Source organism: Amblyomma americanum, chromosome 7 (assembly GCF_052857255.1).
Source record: "Amblyomma americanum isolate KBUSLIRL-KWMA chromosome 7, ASM5285725v1, whole genome shotgun sequence".
Taxonomy (NCBI): domain Eukaryota; kingdom Metazoa; phylum Arthropoda; class Arachnida; order Ixodida; family Ixodidae; genus Amblyomma; species Amblyomma americanum.
Window position 1 is genome coordinate 2,962,842 of NC_135503.1, and position 15,638 is coordinate 2,978,479.

The window sequence follows — 15,638 nt, forward strand, 5'->3', positions numbered from 1 at the left end:
GTACCGGCTCTGAACTGCCAACAGTTTATTGAAAGCTGGGAGTAGCTTTTAAACGCAGCTCTGAAGGCCAGCTCCGGCTATTTTTCGACGTCGACCGCTGCCAATAAACATTGTGCTCACCAAACGACTCGGCTGAGAACCGTTTAGTTTTCTCGCATCGTTCAATGTGACCAGGTGACCCATTAGAAATATTCCACCGTTGGGCTAATAAATCCCCTTAGTGAATGCTTCGGATGCCAGCTCTGTGCACGCACAAGCTTGGCGGCGGGCGCACGGTCGTGAACGGAAACGCTCGCGATATTCAGGTACTAATGTTGAAAAATGAACGCGCATTCATTAGTATATATCTTTATGCCGTATGCTGTTTTTCTTGTTATAGAGTGAATGTGCTTGCCAAATTTTAAATGCTTGTCTTATTCAACTAGCAGAAATCTGGTGCCGTCTGTGGCGTTAAGCATGACAAAATTCATTGTAATAGATGCTGTTCCGGATACCGGATATAGTACGCTGAGAGGGGAATAATACAAATTTGATGGTAATTTATATGACGATGATGATAGTGAATTTTTATGGCGCAAGGGCATCTGCGGCCAAAGAGTGCCATGGCACAAGCTATTTTTCGTTGCTCGAGGTGGGGTCAGTTTCCCGAGCACCCTAAAGAACCCGAGCACCAGGCGAGGGGAAACTTGTACCTATTGTATCACCGGTGGGTGCCCGGTGGCACTGGGGATCGAACCCCGGACCTCCCGCATGCGAGGCGGATGCTCAGCCTCTAGGCCACCGCTGCGGTGTATGGTAATCCATAGCGAGCATGTCATTTCGACACCATTTTGCCACATCAGCTGCGTCTGTATTAAGTTTAAGTGGTGATTCTTCGAGTCACTTGTGCGAAAAAGAAATATATCATCCGCGTACAGTAAGCATTACATGAGTGAGGACAGTTCTGAAGATCATTTATATACATCAGATATAAAAGAGGGGGAAGGTTGATATTTGTGGTACGCCAGTGTTTGTGGTCTTCAAACTTAGGCGTCTCGGAGATGAGTACTGGCTGTTCTTTTCTTAAGCTGATGCGTGCGGATTAGACGAAGAGCTGTGGCAGCCGCATCATTATAACATAGAAGATAGTATGTTATGGTTTTAGAGTCGAAAGCCTTCAGTGGTCAATAAAGAGAGTGCCGAACAGACCAGAATCAATAGCTGTTTTTTTATCCGTCAGTTAAATACTACATGAGTAGAAAAACTTGCTCTAAAATCAAACCGGTTCTGTGAAAGGGTGTTTGAACCAGGTAAGTATCCCCTTCAGCGTGGAACAATAAGTTTTTCAATAATTTTACTGAAGAGGGATAATACTGAGATCGAACGATAGTTAGATTTGTCTGCTGCCGCCTTTCTTGTTAATCGGTATGAGTTTTGGTGCGTTTAGTTTTTGAGGAAAGATGCGAGTTTACTAATTACGTTAATTAGTTACTCATTAAAAATAAGTTACTAATTATATGGCGTTTACTAATTTCATGATTTTAGCGGCAAAGTCGTCTGGTCCGAACTGGTATTTTTATACATTTCGAATGTTAGCACTTATTCTCGGGAAACTGGATTAAAAAACAACAACTGTGCGTTAAGCAATCATGTATTTGATCGAGAGGTTGGTTGGTTTATGGGGGATTAACGTCCCAAATCGACTCAGGCTATGAGGGACGCCGTAGTGAACGGTTCCAGAAATTTCGACCAACTAGGGTTCTTCAACGAGCACTGACATCGCACAGTACACGGGCCTCTAGAATTTCGCCTCCATCGAAATTCGACCGCCGCGGCCGGGATCTAAGCCGCGTCTTTCGGGTTCGATCCTGGCCGCGACGGTCGAATTTCGGTGAAGGCGAGATCGAGAGGGATGGGCAAATGAGGATGGTCCGAACAAAACCATTTTATGAAGACATTTTAAAGGTCAGATACGTTGTGGTGGACATGTCCATGTGACTCAGTTTCGGTTATTGCTGGGATTGATTAAATTTTATTTAAAAAGTAATGTAAAACCCTCTATTTCCTCTTGAAGTCGTTTCCAGGTAGCTTAAATTGATCTCCTTAATGTCTTTTTTAGTCGCCTTTAGTATTTTAGCCAGGGTATCGCTGTAGTTAATGTAGCGCTCCGTAAGCCGTGCATAAAAAGGTTGCCTTTGAGTTTTTTTCTTTAGAGGTTTTATTTTTTTTTTTCATAAGCAATTAAGGCGATTAGTTGTATCAATGGGTTGCGGGGTACTGAGATCAGAATTCTTCGTGAGCGTATACTGTTGCTGACTGAATAACTGCATTGGCTTTCAAAGGCGACATCTGGTTTGTTAATGGATGTGTCATGCGAACAATCTGTTGATATGGTGCACAAATATTCATTTGTCTAGTATTGTTCTGCAGATGGTTACTCGGTCATCACGAGATGTGCAATCTATCTGACCGAAAATGCTATAATGGTCAGTTAATTTAACCTCAGCCATTCGAACATCTGGTGCTTTAACAAATTTGATAGTGCAGTCTTCAGCAATATGAGAAGCAAGAAACTTTTTGTCCAGAATTGAGACTTTTCTGGTAATTTCCTCACTAAATTCTAGAATGGCTTTTCGATATTACACGCCTAGAAAAAACCTTGTTAGAAAAGCGAAAAGAACTGTGCTTGTGACTCGTAATTATGGAGTATTGAGTGCTCTAAATTTGTTCCTTCTCATTTTGCTCACGACTGTGCATGGCCAGTGAGTTCCTTCTCCGTTTAGAGTGCATCGTAGTAGGCGGGGCTGAGCAGACAAGGGAACAGAAATGAGGCGCTCGCTATGGCGTTTATACCGGGTGTTACAAGGAAGACTTTAAAGTAATTTTCAAAAATAAGATTTTTGAGGCATCGCATTGCCATGATTGGCGGATTCCAGAAAACCGGTGAATCACCTTAGCTATTAAGATGGTTAACTAATTTCCAATAATTGACTTCAGTTCAGAATAACTTTATTGTTTTTTAGTTAGGCGTCTAGTTGCAATTAGATATTTGTAGCCGGCCGTTAGTAACCGGCATATAAGTTTTTGGAATTTCGAAAACGCGTTTACCCTCGCCGCTGTGGCTCGACAAAATTTTGCTTTTTCGACTAGTTACGTGCACTGGAGGGGTTGCTTTGCCTGCACGCTTTCCAAAGCGCATGCATTTTCGCACGATGCAGCCAAATTTTGTCGAGCCGCAGCGGTGAGGGTAATCGCGTTTTCGAAATTCCAAAAACTGATATGGCGGTTACTAACGGCCGGCTACAAATCTCGAATTGCGACTAGACGCCTAGCCCTAATAGCTGAAAAGTTAATTGTTGGAAATTAGTTACCCATTTTACTAGTTAAGATGATTCACCTGTTTTCCATCGTCCGCGAATCCTGGCAATACCATGCTGTGAAAGCCATACTTTTGCCTTAAATACCCTATTTTTGAAAATTACTTGGTCTTCCTTGTAACACCCAGTAAAAGGAAGCCAACAGCCGTTGAAACCAAGGAGCATTGGGGAATGATTCTTCTTTTCTAATGTGATTTTATGGGCTTAATGAATGGAAGATTAATAGCGTAATTATATTATCGCTGAAAGATAAATGGTTATAAAGGAGGAGAAAAAGAATTGGAGCGGACACTTAACCTACGCCTTAAGCGTATGACGCGATAGTTCAATGAGGTAATGCCTATTGTGCAGAGTTGGTCAGTCTCTATTGAACATTCATAGATCCCTGGGAGTACTCATGCCAGTGCTGGCGCAGTGGTGCAGCGGTTAAGCGATGCGCCACTCCCCTGCGATGGCAGGTGCTGCCACCGGTGGGGCTTGTGCGATCCAGGCTGTTCTTGCCGAGCAACCTCTAGGACCAATCATTAATTTTGCCACGGTGGGCAGTCTGCACTGAATCCGGTGGATAGGTTGTGATGACGCCGCAAAAGGTCACGTGACCTACGTGGCCCACCTGCCTCGTATACGTTGCTTCTTTGGAGATTTTTCGTGCATTTTTCGCTCACGGTCAACGACGCCGGATTTTCTGCGACACGAGGTCCTTAACGCTGTGGCGTTAAAAAGTCCTGCACAGACCTGTCTTGTTTGTTCCTTGTCTTCTGTGTGCGTTTTATTGATGCTGCGAATCTCGTCTGTATTATAAAAAGAGCCACATGCCTCCGGTGGGGTCCGTGCCCAGGTTCCATACAACATAGTCTGGCCTTTTCTGAAGCCGTTAAAGCGGGGGTGGAGGCCAGAGGGCGCTTTTGTGAATCTGCTAGGCCGACTGGATGAAGCACTGGCAGGGCGCCGCGATGCTGTCAACAGCAGGGCAGAGAGGGCGACCACCGGGCTTCGCATCCCCAGCCGACCGGAGAGGAAGTGCGCCCCGGAGGCCTTTCGATCATCCCCGCACAGTGCATACAATGTGCTACTCGCCTTGGCTTCGGGGCAGGTGCGGCCAGTGCGCTGTCGGGGGTGCCGCTCGCAACGTGAGCGGGGTTGATTCGCCCTTTTTCTCCTGCAGCTGTCCGATCGCTCGGCCCTTCGTCGCTGAGTTGCGTGGCTCTCCGAGCGCGTCTCTGTAACAGCGACGCTCTGTGCGCCTCATCTTTGGCGCTGTTTTGCAGCGACACGCGTTAAGACCACGCTTCTCGTTTATGCGGCATATTCGTCGCTGCAACACAACGTAAAACGCGTCACGCTGATTGCTGAGAATGGAGTGGCGTCACGTATGGTAGCGCGCAGTGCTGACTGGCGCCGTGACAACGTGCCACGTCGAATGTCCAAAATGCTGATCACTGGCTTGTCCGGACTCCGAGCATGTCGCAAGACTACACTGGTGACGTTCCAGTTTCCCACAGCGCTTTCCAGCCCGCTTCCTCCCTGCAGAAAGCGTCCACGCATGGATGCAGCGCTCCACGAGAACGATGCTCCCCTCGGCGCACAACTGGCGGGAAAGTGCAAAAAGCAGCCTCGCTCGGTAGTAAAGACCTTGAGCGGAGCACCGTAATTTTCCCCGCCCGATGCACGACACGTCATTGGCGTCCCTCCAAGTTCGCGGCTGCAGCGCCACTCGCAATCGGAATCTCTCCCTTCCCGGAGCGATACGGTGTTTCCGGCCAAATTCCGGGCACAGGCGTTGCCTTCCAAAAGGGGGCTTTCCGTGCGGAGGCGTTCGGGGCCTTGAACTGCCTTGGCTCGCCGCTGGGCTGCACGCGAATCATGCGAGCACCTAAACCAGGCACGGGCGGCTATGCTCTCCACCGCAGAGCCTCGCGAGTGCTAACTAAGCGCAGCACTAAATCACAAATCCAACTGACTCGCCGTGATGCATCGACAGCCAAAGCCGGCGCCGTAGACCAGAGGAAGGATGGAAGGAGAAGTTGCGCTGCGATTAAATAAATTGGAGGGAATCTGTTGTTAAGTCGTTCAGCATCGCCGGCGATTACCTTGACGAGCATGGTGTGCTCTCTTGGCAGAAACCGGCACGCTCTTTTGCCGGCACCTGTCCCGGCTGGACCGCTCGTTGCTCTGCAACATCTGCTCCCGGCCCACATGTATGTACGTTCTTCACGGCTCAGACGGCCCGCTCGAAAACATGCCGTCGCGCAGTATAGGCGATCGAACGCAGCAGTTTGTCAGCCATTTACGATGGAGGTCGTATATGTTGTTAGGCTTACGTGCTTCCATTCCTTAGTGATCTCTGCCGCGCACTACTGCCGTTTACCTATACCAGGGCGGCAGAGTGTAACCTTTTCTAGTTTTGCACTCATTCATCCTGCCCATTCCTTTTCAATAAGCATTTCTCGTTGGTTATAGTTTACAGACCCTTATTTCTCTGTGCATTACTTCATCTCGGCGCGCAAGCATCTCTTCATTCAGTCCTTATGCGGGCACTGAAGGCTAATCAACGCGCTCACTGCGCGGCGGGTCACCGCTTGGCCGCATCATTCATTCTTGCTGTGCGGCTCGAATACTGAGTTGCGCGATGAAGCTGCGGTACAGCTGCGATTTTTCACGGACCCTGCGAGAAGTATACATGCCAGGTCGCTACTCGCTACTGCAATCTGTTTGCAGTTCCAAGAAGTTTGCTTCGCCGGTGGCTCACGCCTCAACCAAGAAAACTCAAGGGTAGGTAGGAGGAGGAGGAGGAGGAGGAAAGTACTGTATTCGAGGCCGGCAAAAAGGCCTACTGAAGAAGAGCGCTTGCTCCGCCAAGGCCCGCTAATGATCTGCCCAGCCCCAGTGAAGCCAAGCACTCCGAGAGGGAGGGAAATAAGGAGAGGTAATGGCTGTGTTACATGAGTAGAGAAATTGTTCTGTGTCTGCCTTGATCTCTGCACAGTTGAAACAGTGAGCTGTGTCGCGCCATCCAATGTTGTAGAGCATTTGTGGAGCGAGGAGAGTATTAGTCTGAACATTGCGAACGACGTGCGCTTGTCCGTGTTCAGTGACGGGTGAGGTTGGGGTAAAATTGTGCAATTTCCCCTGGTGTTGTGTGGCAGTGTTCAGCTATTTGCTCCTTATACGCTGCGGCATCTTCCCCTGGCGTTGGATTTGGACAACGGATCGAGGGCGCCCGGCTGTCGATTTCGTGGGCCCGTTGATGAACCAACTCATTGGACAACCATGGGCCATGACACACAGGATTTAGGATTCCGAAAATCGCTGCCGCAGTGAATGCGTTAAAGTTGTACTCTGTCGATAGATTAACGCATTTTCGTTACCAAAGAGGCTACATTCTCTGGAAAGGGAGCCGTTAAAAGCTGCTAAAGGCCAGAGGATGAAATGCCACCAGCAGCTGTTTTCTCAAGGAAGCTGTGATGTTAAGAGAGTTTTATCTGTTGTTGTTCGCAGATCTCCATTCACTTCCAAACGATGATAATGGAAACCTTTCGTTATTGGTGCTACGAATTTGAATTCAGGAGCGCGAAAAATTCTCGCATATTTAAATTAAATTTTCTCGACAATAAATGGGCCTTTTTTGCCATAAATATCACCACCGATTTTTGTCAACGCCAACAATTGGATGAAGTTGACTTTCCTTTAAAACTGGCATGTTGCGAGTCTTGTCTTTTCTTTTATCCCTGAAATGTTGGTGACGCGTCATTTGTATGTCCGTCGTCGCCAGATGGCGTTCCGTTTTGAGCTCAGAGAGCTGGCAGCGTCAGATAATGCGCAACATTGAGAGACTATTAAGCACCCGCTGTTGTCCCTGCTTTCACCCCTGAACGCTTTTGGTGAGATATTTCAGAATGTGGCAAGCTAAATCGCCGAAAGAGCGCCTGTGCAAAATGCACAGAACGTACTCAGCACGTGGGAGGCTGCAGTTTGTTTGCCGTCTAGAATGCCACCTGGTACGACTGAAACAAACCTTCCGCCCCGCGAGGACACGGCTGGACGAAATCATTTTAGTAATGGAAAGCCCGTCTGACGCACTTTCCCACTGCCCGTGCCAAAGCACTCGTCCCGTGCAGCGCTGAAAGTGTACTGCACTGCTGCGTGTGCTAAGAGCCAAGAAGTCGCTGCGCCGATGCGGACTGATCCTGTTTGCGTTGAGCGCGTTCGTGGCTGCTCTGAGGCCGACGCGCTTACGTAGGCACAGGCGGGAGCAAGGTAGGTGCTGCGCCCGAAAGGCAGCAGCGAGCCCCAGTTGGGCGAGCCCGCTCAAGACTAACAATGGCCGGCGAACACGGGAGCAATCGAGGTCCAATTTATAAAGCGCGCAAACATGAGCGTGTCTTACAGCAGCAGTGGCCGCTGCCGTGTGCGCCTCCACGACGGTGCTCCCGGAGCTTGCTCTGCGCGGCGGCTGCCGGCAGTCGTGAGCGGCGAGAGAGGAGGCGGGTACCAGATTCCGCGCTACTATTACGTGCACTTCGTGGCCCTCCGCCGCTGCGCTGGTGGTGGTGCACGCCGCGAGGCCTGTTGCCCCTCTCCGGACGTCCCTCTGCGCAGAGGAGCGAGCTTGGGGCGGTGGCGAATTGCTCTGTCGCGTTTGTTGTAGTGGCAAGAGCGTCGAAAGCCCAACAGAAAAATGTCACCTGCGTGGTAGTGGGGCTCTGAAGCGCAATACTTCGATGAGCCTATGCCTGGAGAATTGTGTCTAACGAAACGTGACAGAAAAGCTTGGCAGAAACAGGACACCAAAGATAGTAAAAGGTGCAAAGATCGTTTAAATATTAGAGGACGTGGTGAAAAATTAACGGAGAAAACACACGACTAAGAGCATGCTTGCGTTGTCCCCCGAAATCACTCCTGTGGCCGCAAGGCTAGCATGCTTCCACGGGGGCAACGCAGCTTCACAACATAATCAGTCAACACAGCACTGTGGGCACCTGCGGACTAAGACGCATCAAGGACGGTTTGCGCGACCGAAGAGGACGAACAAGGAGAAAGAAACAAGAAAAATACTTTGTGGGACGCCTAACTTCACCTCTTTTTGCTGCTTTCGTCTCCTGAACATTTTCTGACTTTCACCTTGATCAAAATTGATTTATTTTCTTGGCACTATGCCTTTTTCTTTTATTTTAATTAGATTTCCTTCATCACCCGCGATACATTAGCGGTGCGGGTGAAGTCTTGCAACAGCCTGCAACAGCTGATTGTCGCCACGCAAAGGCGTATCTGACACTTTTCTTCTCTTGTGCAGTCGAGGCATCTCTTCATTGGTAATGAAAACAAAGTCTCTGCAGGTGTAAAATAGGAGCCCACGGTCCGCTCAGCGTTCAGTTGTGCGCGACCTGACGATAGAAGAGCTTCGGTAGCCGAATCAGCCTGCGACTGAAAAGGTGATGGCGGATGCTGGAGTTGGAATGCCGTCTTTGTGCGCAGAAACAACGCGTTTCAGAAGGTTGTCGCCACCTCAAGCAGGAGACACATGCACGGCACTCCGGTTGCCGCCGGCGAACTGCCGCCGCACTGCTAGCAGGGACACACGAAGCGGCAATCACCGGCGCGCCGCTTTTCTCAAGCTCCGCCCACAGCCGGTGCCGCCTTGCCACCGCTGCGTCTCAGTGTGCTGCCCAGAAGTAGACAAAAGAGCCCTGCTATCGGAAAGACTGATATATTCTGGCAGCGACAAAACATGCCTGCGCAAGGAGCTTGCGGAAACGGCGCGGCCCGCGAGCGCGCCGAGCGCCAAACTGCGCTGCTGCCTGGCTGCCGTGGTCGACGCGAGGCCTATCGCCTGTTTCGTGTCGAAGCCTACCGGACGGCGCTTCGGAAGTCGCCTTCTCTTGACATCACTCTAGTTGTTCACAGCATTACCTCATAATAAAATTATAATATGGTCGGTTTCAGCGATGCCTTCAGCAACGGTCGCTAGGCGAGCCGCACCGCCATGGCGGGCAGCTAAGCTGTTGTGGCAACAAACTTGCTCGTATCACAGTTGTTGCTTTTACAAGAAACTCAGTATTAGTCAAATATCATAAAAATGATATGTTTTTTGCATTTCTCTATCCCATGGTCTATTATTTACGTGAAGAATAAATGTAAGCTTATTTTTCTGACGGTGGATGGCCGGCCGGCCGGCAGTCTTGACTCTGTGGACATTGCGTTCGCAGCAGAAAAGACATAATAGCCATGCTGTCACAAAGGTTGCCTGCTCTATTTTAGCAACGGCAGCATGCCCTGCGCAAGAGCCGAGCTTTCGGCAACGACGCCGCCCGCGGGCGACAAACTGCGCTGCTACCTGGCTGCCACGGTCGCCGCTAAGCCTAGCCAGTTTCGCATCGGTGTCGCAGCTCAGGATGCTTCGAAAATGGCCAGCGCTACATTATTAAAGTATTACCGCCGTCAGCGCTTTATTGTGAACCCCCGTCTCATTATAAATAAAGATATGCTTGATTTCTGCGACGCCATCAGCAGAGCAGCTAGCAGACGCCAGGGGAGCCGAACAAGACAGCCACAGCAAAGCGGCTAGGGGAAGATGTCGCCGTTATCATTTCCGCCAGCAACTCGGTATTGGCCAACGAACCTAAAAATTATTTATGTTTATATTCGTCTATCCCAGGGCTTGATATCAACGCGAACAAAGAATACTGCAGGACACAGCTTGAAAAAAAAGAAACGCTCGGCCACGGTCCGCGGCGTACTGTATTACTCAGCTAGCCATTCAGAACAGTAAACAAAATCAGCTTTTTAATGTATGACTATTAAACAAGCCAGGTATCTCAATTCTAGAATTTATCATTTGTTTCTTGTGATTAGCTTGCATGTAATTAATGTATATTGCTAGGCTGCGTTTGGGGTCAGTGCTTTCTGTCTTTTTTTAGGGTACGCCAGTATTTTCGCAGCCCTCGCTAGCAAGCAAATTGCTACGCCGCTCATACGAATCGAAGCAGCGTGCTCGTTGTGGCGCGAGGTTTCTTTCAGGCGCCGGATTCGGCGTCACGGCTTGGTTGGCACACAGATGGGGTTTTGCAGCACATCGCGAGGCCCCGTAATACAGCGCTGCGGACCAAAGCACCGCCGGCCAGTGTCTGAGGCGCCGGAATTATGCCCGAATCGCACGCCCCGCGTGACCCATCTGGAGCGACTGTCACGCTACTGCAAGCCGCGTGGGAAGAAAGCGGGCGTCGACGCCGGATGCTGCGCCACCGCTTCGGCAGCTGTTGCTCAAGTCAGGGCCCCTCTTTTTTTTTTTTTGAAAACAAGCGTAGTGACGACCTAGCCCCTGCTACGACAGTCGGTCGATGGTATTTTTTGTCTTCTTTAATACTGCTGGAGGTAGGTTGTAAAAGTGATGTGCGTCGTCTACAATACAGTGCGCATGCAAACGGCCGTAACAATGCGTGAGTGTTCGAGTGCGACGATTTTGTTTCGTCAAAGAAAGAAAAAAAGCGACAAGGTGCTCACAAAACTTGGACATCTTCAGGACACGCATACATGACCGCCGCCCTGCTGGGGTCACTGTTACGATCACTATTAGTGACTCCAGCATATAGCGCTTTCTGATTTGCCATTTTGGACCAGACGTCGTGCTGCCATGCATCTTACGGCAATGAAGATTCACTACCCCAGAAATGGCCCCATGCAATGCCGTTAATGCGCTCTTTTCGCTCTCGATGAGAGCTTAATGGAAGAAACGACCGAAAAAGAGCGGCTGGCTCATATCGACATGCAGCGTTGGGTTACCCAGCGGCGAACCTGGCTGACAACGGCGGCTTGTCCACGCCAGCTGGGAAGAGGCCATGCACGTGCACTGTTCTCAGCAGAAGAAGCATGCCTGCTGGGAGCGAGAAACCTTACTGTCGCAAAGGAATCCTCCCGGCAAAGGTGGGACCCTCAGTCCAGGACCCATGCAGTGGCCTTTTCCGCCTTTGCGAGCTCTGTCGCTCAGCTTGAGCTGTTCGTCAGGCTTCCGGCAGGACGGCGCAGCCTGCCACTGCTCCGGTGTAGCTGTGCTGTTTATTGGCGCTGCCCGTGTTTTTTGACAGGCCCATGTAAGGTGCTAAAGCATTCGATGTTCCCCGCATAGGGGGGCGTTTGTTCTCATATGCTGTCGGATAGATTTTGCTGAGTAGACTCAGATTGGGATTTGTATTAGTCTGCAGTTGTCTCCAGGCAACCGGCTGCTCTCTACTAAGGTGGAGGGGGGGTATGTTTTCCTGAGGGCTCTTTAGTGTTCTAAGGTGGCTCCATATCGTCTAGTGGCTGTGTGAAGTTGCCCGTCGCTGTGCGCCTCCCGGTTTGCGTATGCTCGGGCGTTCGCGTCGGCACGTTGGTGCGCTTTGTCAGTCTCATGGCCTGGTGCCCGCGCGATGAATCATGTTGTGTGATTTTTCTCGCCTTGAGTGTGCAGATGGCCGCAGTGGATGTGAGTCCACTGCTGCACTTTCTGCATGTTCTTGCTAGTCCGTAATTATTGCTGCAGTGGCCTTGTCGCCCTGGTAGACGATGGCGAGTGTGACTGCCGCTTCCTCAGCATGGAGGATGTTCTTGCCTTTGATCGATGCGCAATTGATTTCCCTAAGCTGGTGACAAACCGCGCTGGCTACCGAGCCGTGTTGTTTTCTAGATGTGGTCGCGTAGACGTATAAGTCTTTTTCCCCGGTGAAACGTCTTTCGTGGACTTCCGATCTTGTCTTTCTTCTGGCCTTGTGTATTTCTGGATGCACGTTCTTCGGAATCGGGCTGACCTCAATGATCCCCCTGATTTCCTTCGGTTGATTTCTCTGCAAGCACCCCTCAGTACACGCAGCGTGCCCGTTTGGGTCTGCATGAGCCGTATTTGCTGCGCGAGAAGGTGGGCGTCGGTGTCTTCTTGCATTGCGTTCTTTATGCCCAGTTTAAAGAATTTCTTCGTCCATATGCTATACGACAGTCCGAGAGCGCATCTGTGAGCTTTCCTCATAATTGCCTCTATTTGTTCCTTTTCCTGCTGGAGTGGTGCTTAGTAGGGTACACTGTATGCGATCCCACTGACCACGAGGGCCTGTGATAGCCTACGTGTGTCCTCCTCCTTCATACCTCGTCTTCTGTTGGAAATTATCGCGATCATCCTCGTGATCTGCTCTATGGTGTTTGCTGGCTTTCTGATTGTGTGGTGTATACGACACTTACTTTGTATCCACATGCCAAAGACCTTAACTTGTGATACTTCCGGAATTTTCTTTTCCCCTATGTAGATGTCTGCGGAGTTTTGCAGATGGTCTCCTGTTCTGTACACTCTGAGCATCTCGGATTTTTCTGGGATGCAAGTCCGTAGTGTCGGGCGTATGCGTTGGCCGTATCTGCTGCTGTCTGCAGAGGGTCTTGTTTTTCTCCTAAGGATCCCCTAGTCACCCAATTGTGACGCCGTCTGCGTAGGTGGCATGCGTGACTTCTTCAATGTCTTCGAGCTTCAGGCTTGCTAATCCGATTGTAACAATGTTAAAAAACATAGGTGATATCACAGAGCCTTGCGGTGACAGAGCCTGTCCTGGTTTTTTTATAGGCTTCCCAGTCTTTGAGTAGCCTGGCCATGTTTTTTCTTGATCGGGAGGTTTTCTATCTAAATGCGCAAGATGCAGTGATCGCTGCCTAGCGTTTCCCCATCATTTTCCCATCTTGCCTGCCTTACGACGAATGCTAAGTCTGGACACTAGTCTTGGTTAGTGCTATTCCCCAATCGCGTGGGTTCGGTGGGGTCTGTGATGAGGTGAGCCGTCTGCGATCGGCTTCTCTGGTTAGGTCCTTGCCTTTCTGGGTCTCCTAACGGACCCAAGGTTTTATGCCAGGAAATGAAGTCTCCCAAGATGACGAGACCCTTCTTGCCTGCAGCTTGCCTAGCAGGTAGCTGAAATTGGCTTTCCTCTGGCTCTATATGTTAAAGGGGCTCTGAAAGGTCCTCTAATAAAGTTGCGGTATGCCTGGGATGTGAAAGCACACCGCTTCACGAATATTGTCCGGGAATAATTTTTTTAATGCTCTTTGTAGAAACAGAGTTATTTATCTGTGGTCAAAATTTGAATTTCAGTGTCTTCGCGCCTTTCCCTCTCCTCTTGTCACATTTTGCACGCTGGAACATCGGCGCTCCTCCGCCGGCCCCACCTCCGGGGGAGAGCTTCCTCACGCGCCGGAGCTACGCGGCTTATTGGCCGCGGCCATGGTAGCTGCCTGACGTCTGAAAGAATCCAACCAATAGCCATCTCTCAACATGTATACGTAGATGCGAGCGACGGAGGATGGTGCGAGCATGAAAAAGTCGCCGGGAAATGCTCGCCAACTTTCGCGCGTGATTGTGGGTCCTCTGCTGCTTGTACAAGTGTATTATTTGGCTCAGGTGTTTATGACAACACAATGCATTTATTGAGCAAGTTGATGTCCTCTCCTCGGAAGGGGCTTCAGAGCCCCTCTAAGGAGGGAGATGCTTTCTTGGCTTCTCTTCTAGGTGGAAATGATTTCAATAAGGGCAAGGTCAATTTCCGTTCTGTCCATGTCGTGTCTGACTGCGGTGACCGCTTTGGCAACCAGCGTGGCGACCCCTGCCCCTCGTAGACCGAGTAGCCCGCGAGGGTGGTTAGCAGCCGGTTCCGATTTTCTGTATGGCGATTATGTCTGGCGGAGGGGGGAAATTTGTGATGTGTTGCTAAGATTTGCTAGTGCGTTGCTCATGGCTGCAATGGCAGTTGATTCCTGCCGCCCTATTGATGGCTGACTGAGTTTCGTCTGTTTGCGGGTTCGAGTTTGTATGCTATGTTCTCTGGACCTTGAGTTCTTGTATGAGATCCTTCAGCTTCTGTCTCAGCTTGGTGTTTTCTGTCCTGAGTGTCTGAATATTTTGTGCTAGCTCTTTTAGTTCATCGCTAGGTTGCCGATTACCACTGTTACCTATCGCTATTGTCTCCGTGTTAGCGTTCTTTGGAGCATTTTTGAGAGGTAGAGAAAAGATGGGCTTTCCAGCTCACCCTGCTCTCTTCCTGCCCCTTGGTTAAGGCCTTCTTCAGCTGCTGCTTCTTTCTGGTTTCCGGGGCCTCCGTGGTCGTGGACGCTGATCTCGACGGAAGATAAGACCCGGCCTCTGTTGACCTGGAGAGGATGAGGAGGGGAGTAAATATACCAGCAAAAGGAGACAAAAGAGAAAGAAGCAAGCACGTGAGAGGAAAGAAAATAATGAGAGCAAGATGCTTGTGTGTCTTGGTTAGCTTGACGTGCGAAGCTTCCTAATCGAGCCCCGAATGTGCGCTGCGGCTTCTCAAGCCTAATGAACGCTGGTGTCGAGCAGTCAGAAGGGGAGTGGCGAAAGGGCGGCCAACCCGTCCGTGTAACCCAAGCATTCTCCTGCGGGTGTTAATTTTTTTTCTTTCATACGGGGAGTGCGCGTCAACGTCGTCGTTACACTGGAAAATGAGCCAGTTTTTTGGGCGGGGGCACACGGCAGCGGACGGCGGTCCATTGGACCGGACAGCCGAATGGCGACCGGTACGGTGAGGGCTCAGCCCTGCGCGTCGGCTACTCAGGGCAGTCGCCGGCTGCAGAAGCACCCAGCGCTCGGTGAGGCGGATAAGGTACCCCATCAAAAAAACAAAAATCCTTTTCGCGGTTGCGTTGGCGCGAGTGAATGCGGAAGAGCGGCGATATACAGAAATAAATGCACCATAACGCAGGAGCATGTTGAAGGTGCTGGGTAGAGGGCATGCGGGCTCTAAAAGCCTATTCCGTTACCACAGTGGCCTAGTAAGAGGTCGCGGTTGTGAACTTTGCACTGCGACGGCGGTCACGCGCTTACCTGCCTAGAACTTTTTCTTTTTATTCGCTGCCCCTCCTCTTGCCTGTAAAATGTCTGACATTCGCATTACCCTCGAGAGTGTAGATCTGAACAGCCTGCGTCGAGCTCGCACCCTGCCGCTGAGTGGACCGAGATTGTGCAGACGCAGATACACTTAAAGAGGGGCACTTGCGACCGAAGTGACGGAACTTTGGGCAGCAGCCGCACTCGCATTATGTGTATGATGACGGCCAGATTTGTGATGAGATTTGTTTCTCTCCTCAAGAGGTGTCGAACTCTCGTGCTAAGCACATGAATCGTATGTGGCAAATGTTCCCAGACTAACGCGGCCGGTGTGCAGTCAGAATCGTTTCCTGGTGAAGCGACTGTGACGCATAGATCACTGAAATGAGGATCTGAAATATGCGGTTAAAATTAAACACTGCACT

The 15,638-nt window shown here is 50.2% G+C and overlaps 1 protein-coding gene and 1 long non-coding RNA gene across 10 annotated transcripts in view; one reads left to right on the forward strand and one right to left on the reverse strand.

Moving 5' to 3' along the window:
- Positions 1 to 15,638, reverse strand: part of LOC144098283 (uncharacterized) — an 854,931-nt gene that overhangs the window by 196,797 nt on the left and 642,496 nt on the right. For 7 of the 8 annotated variants that reach the window (XR_013307161.1, XR_013307162.1, XR_013307160.1 and 4 more), the window contains exon 3: positions 14,390 to 14,510. This is a non-coding gene — a long non-coding RNA (uncharacterized LOC144098283). Of the gene's footprint in view, positions 1 to 13,393; positions 13,606 to 14,389; positions 14,511 to 15,638 lie in introns of those variants that run through there. The other variant, XR_013307164.1, reaches the window with a different exon arrangement.
- LOC144098279 (uncharacterized) overlaps positions 1 to 15,638 on the forward strand; it is a 152,313-nt gene that overhangs the window by 121,192 nt on the left and 15,483 nt on the right. The gene's annotated exons all lie outside the window — the stretch shown is intronic.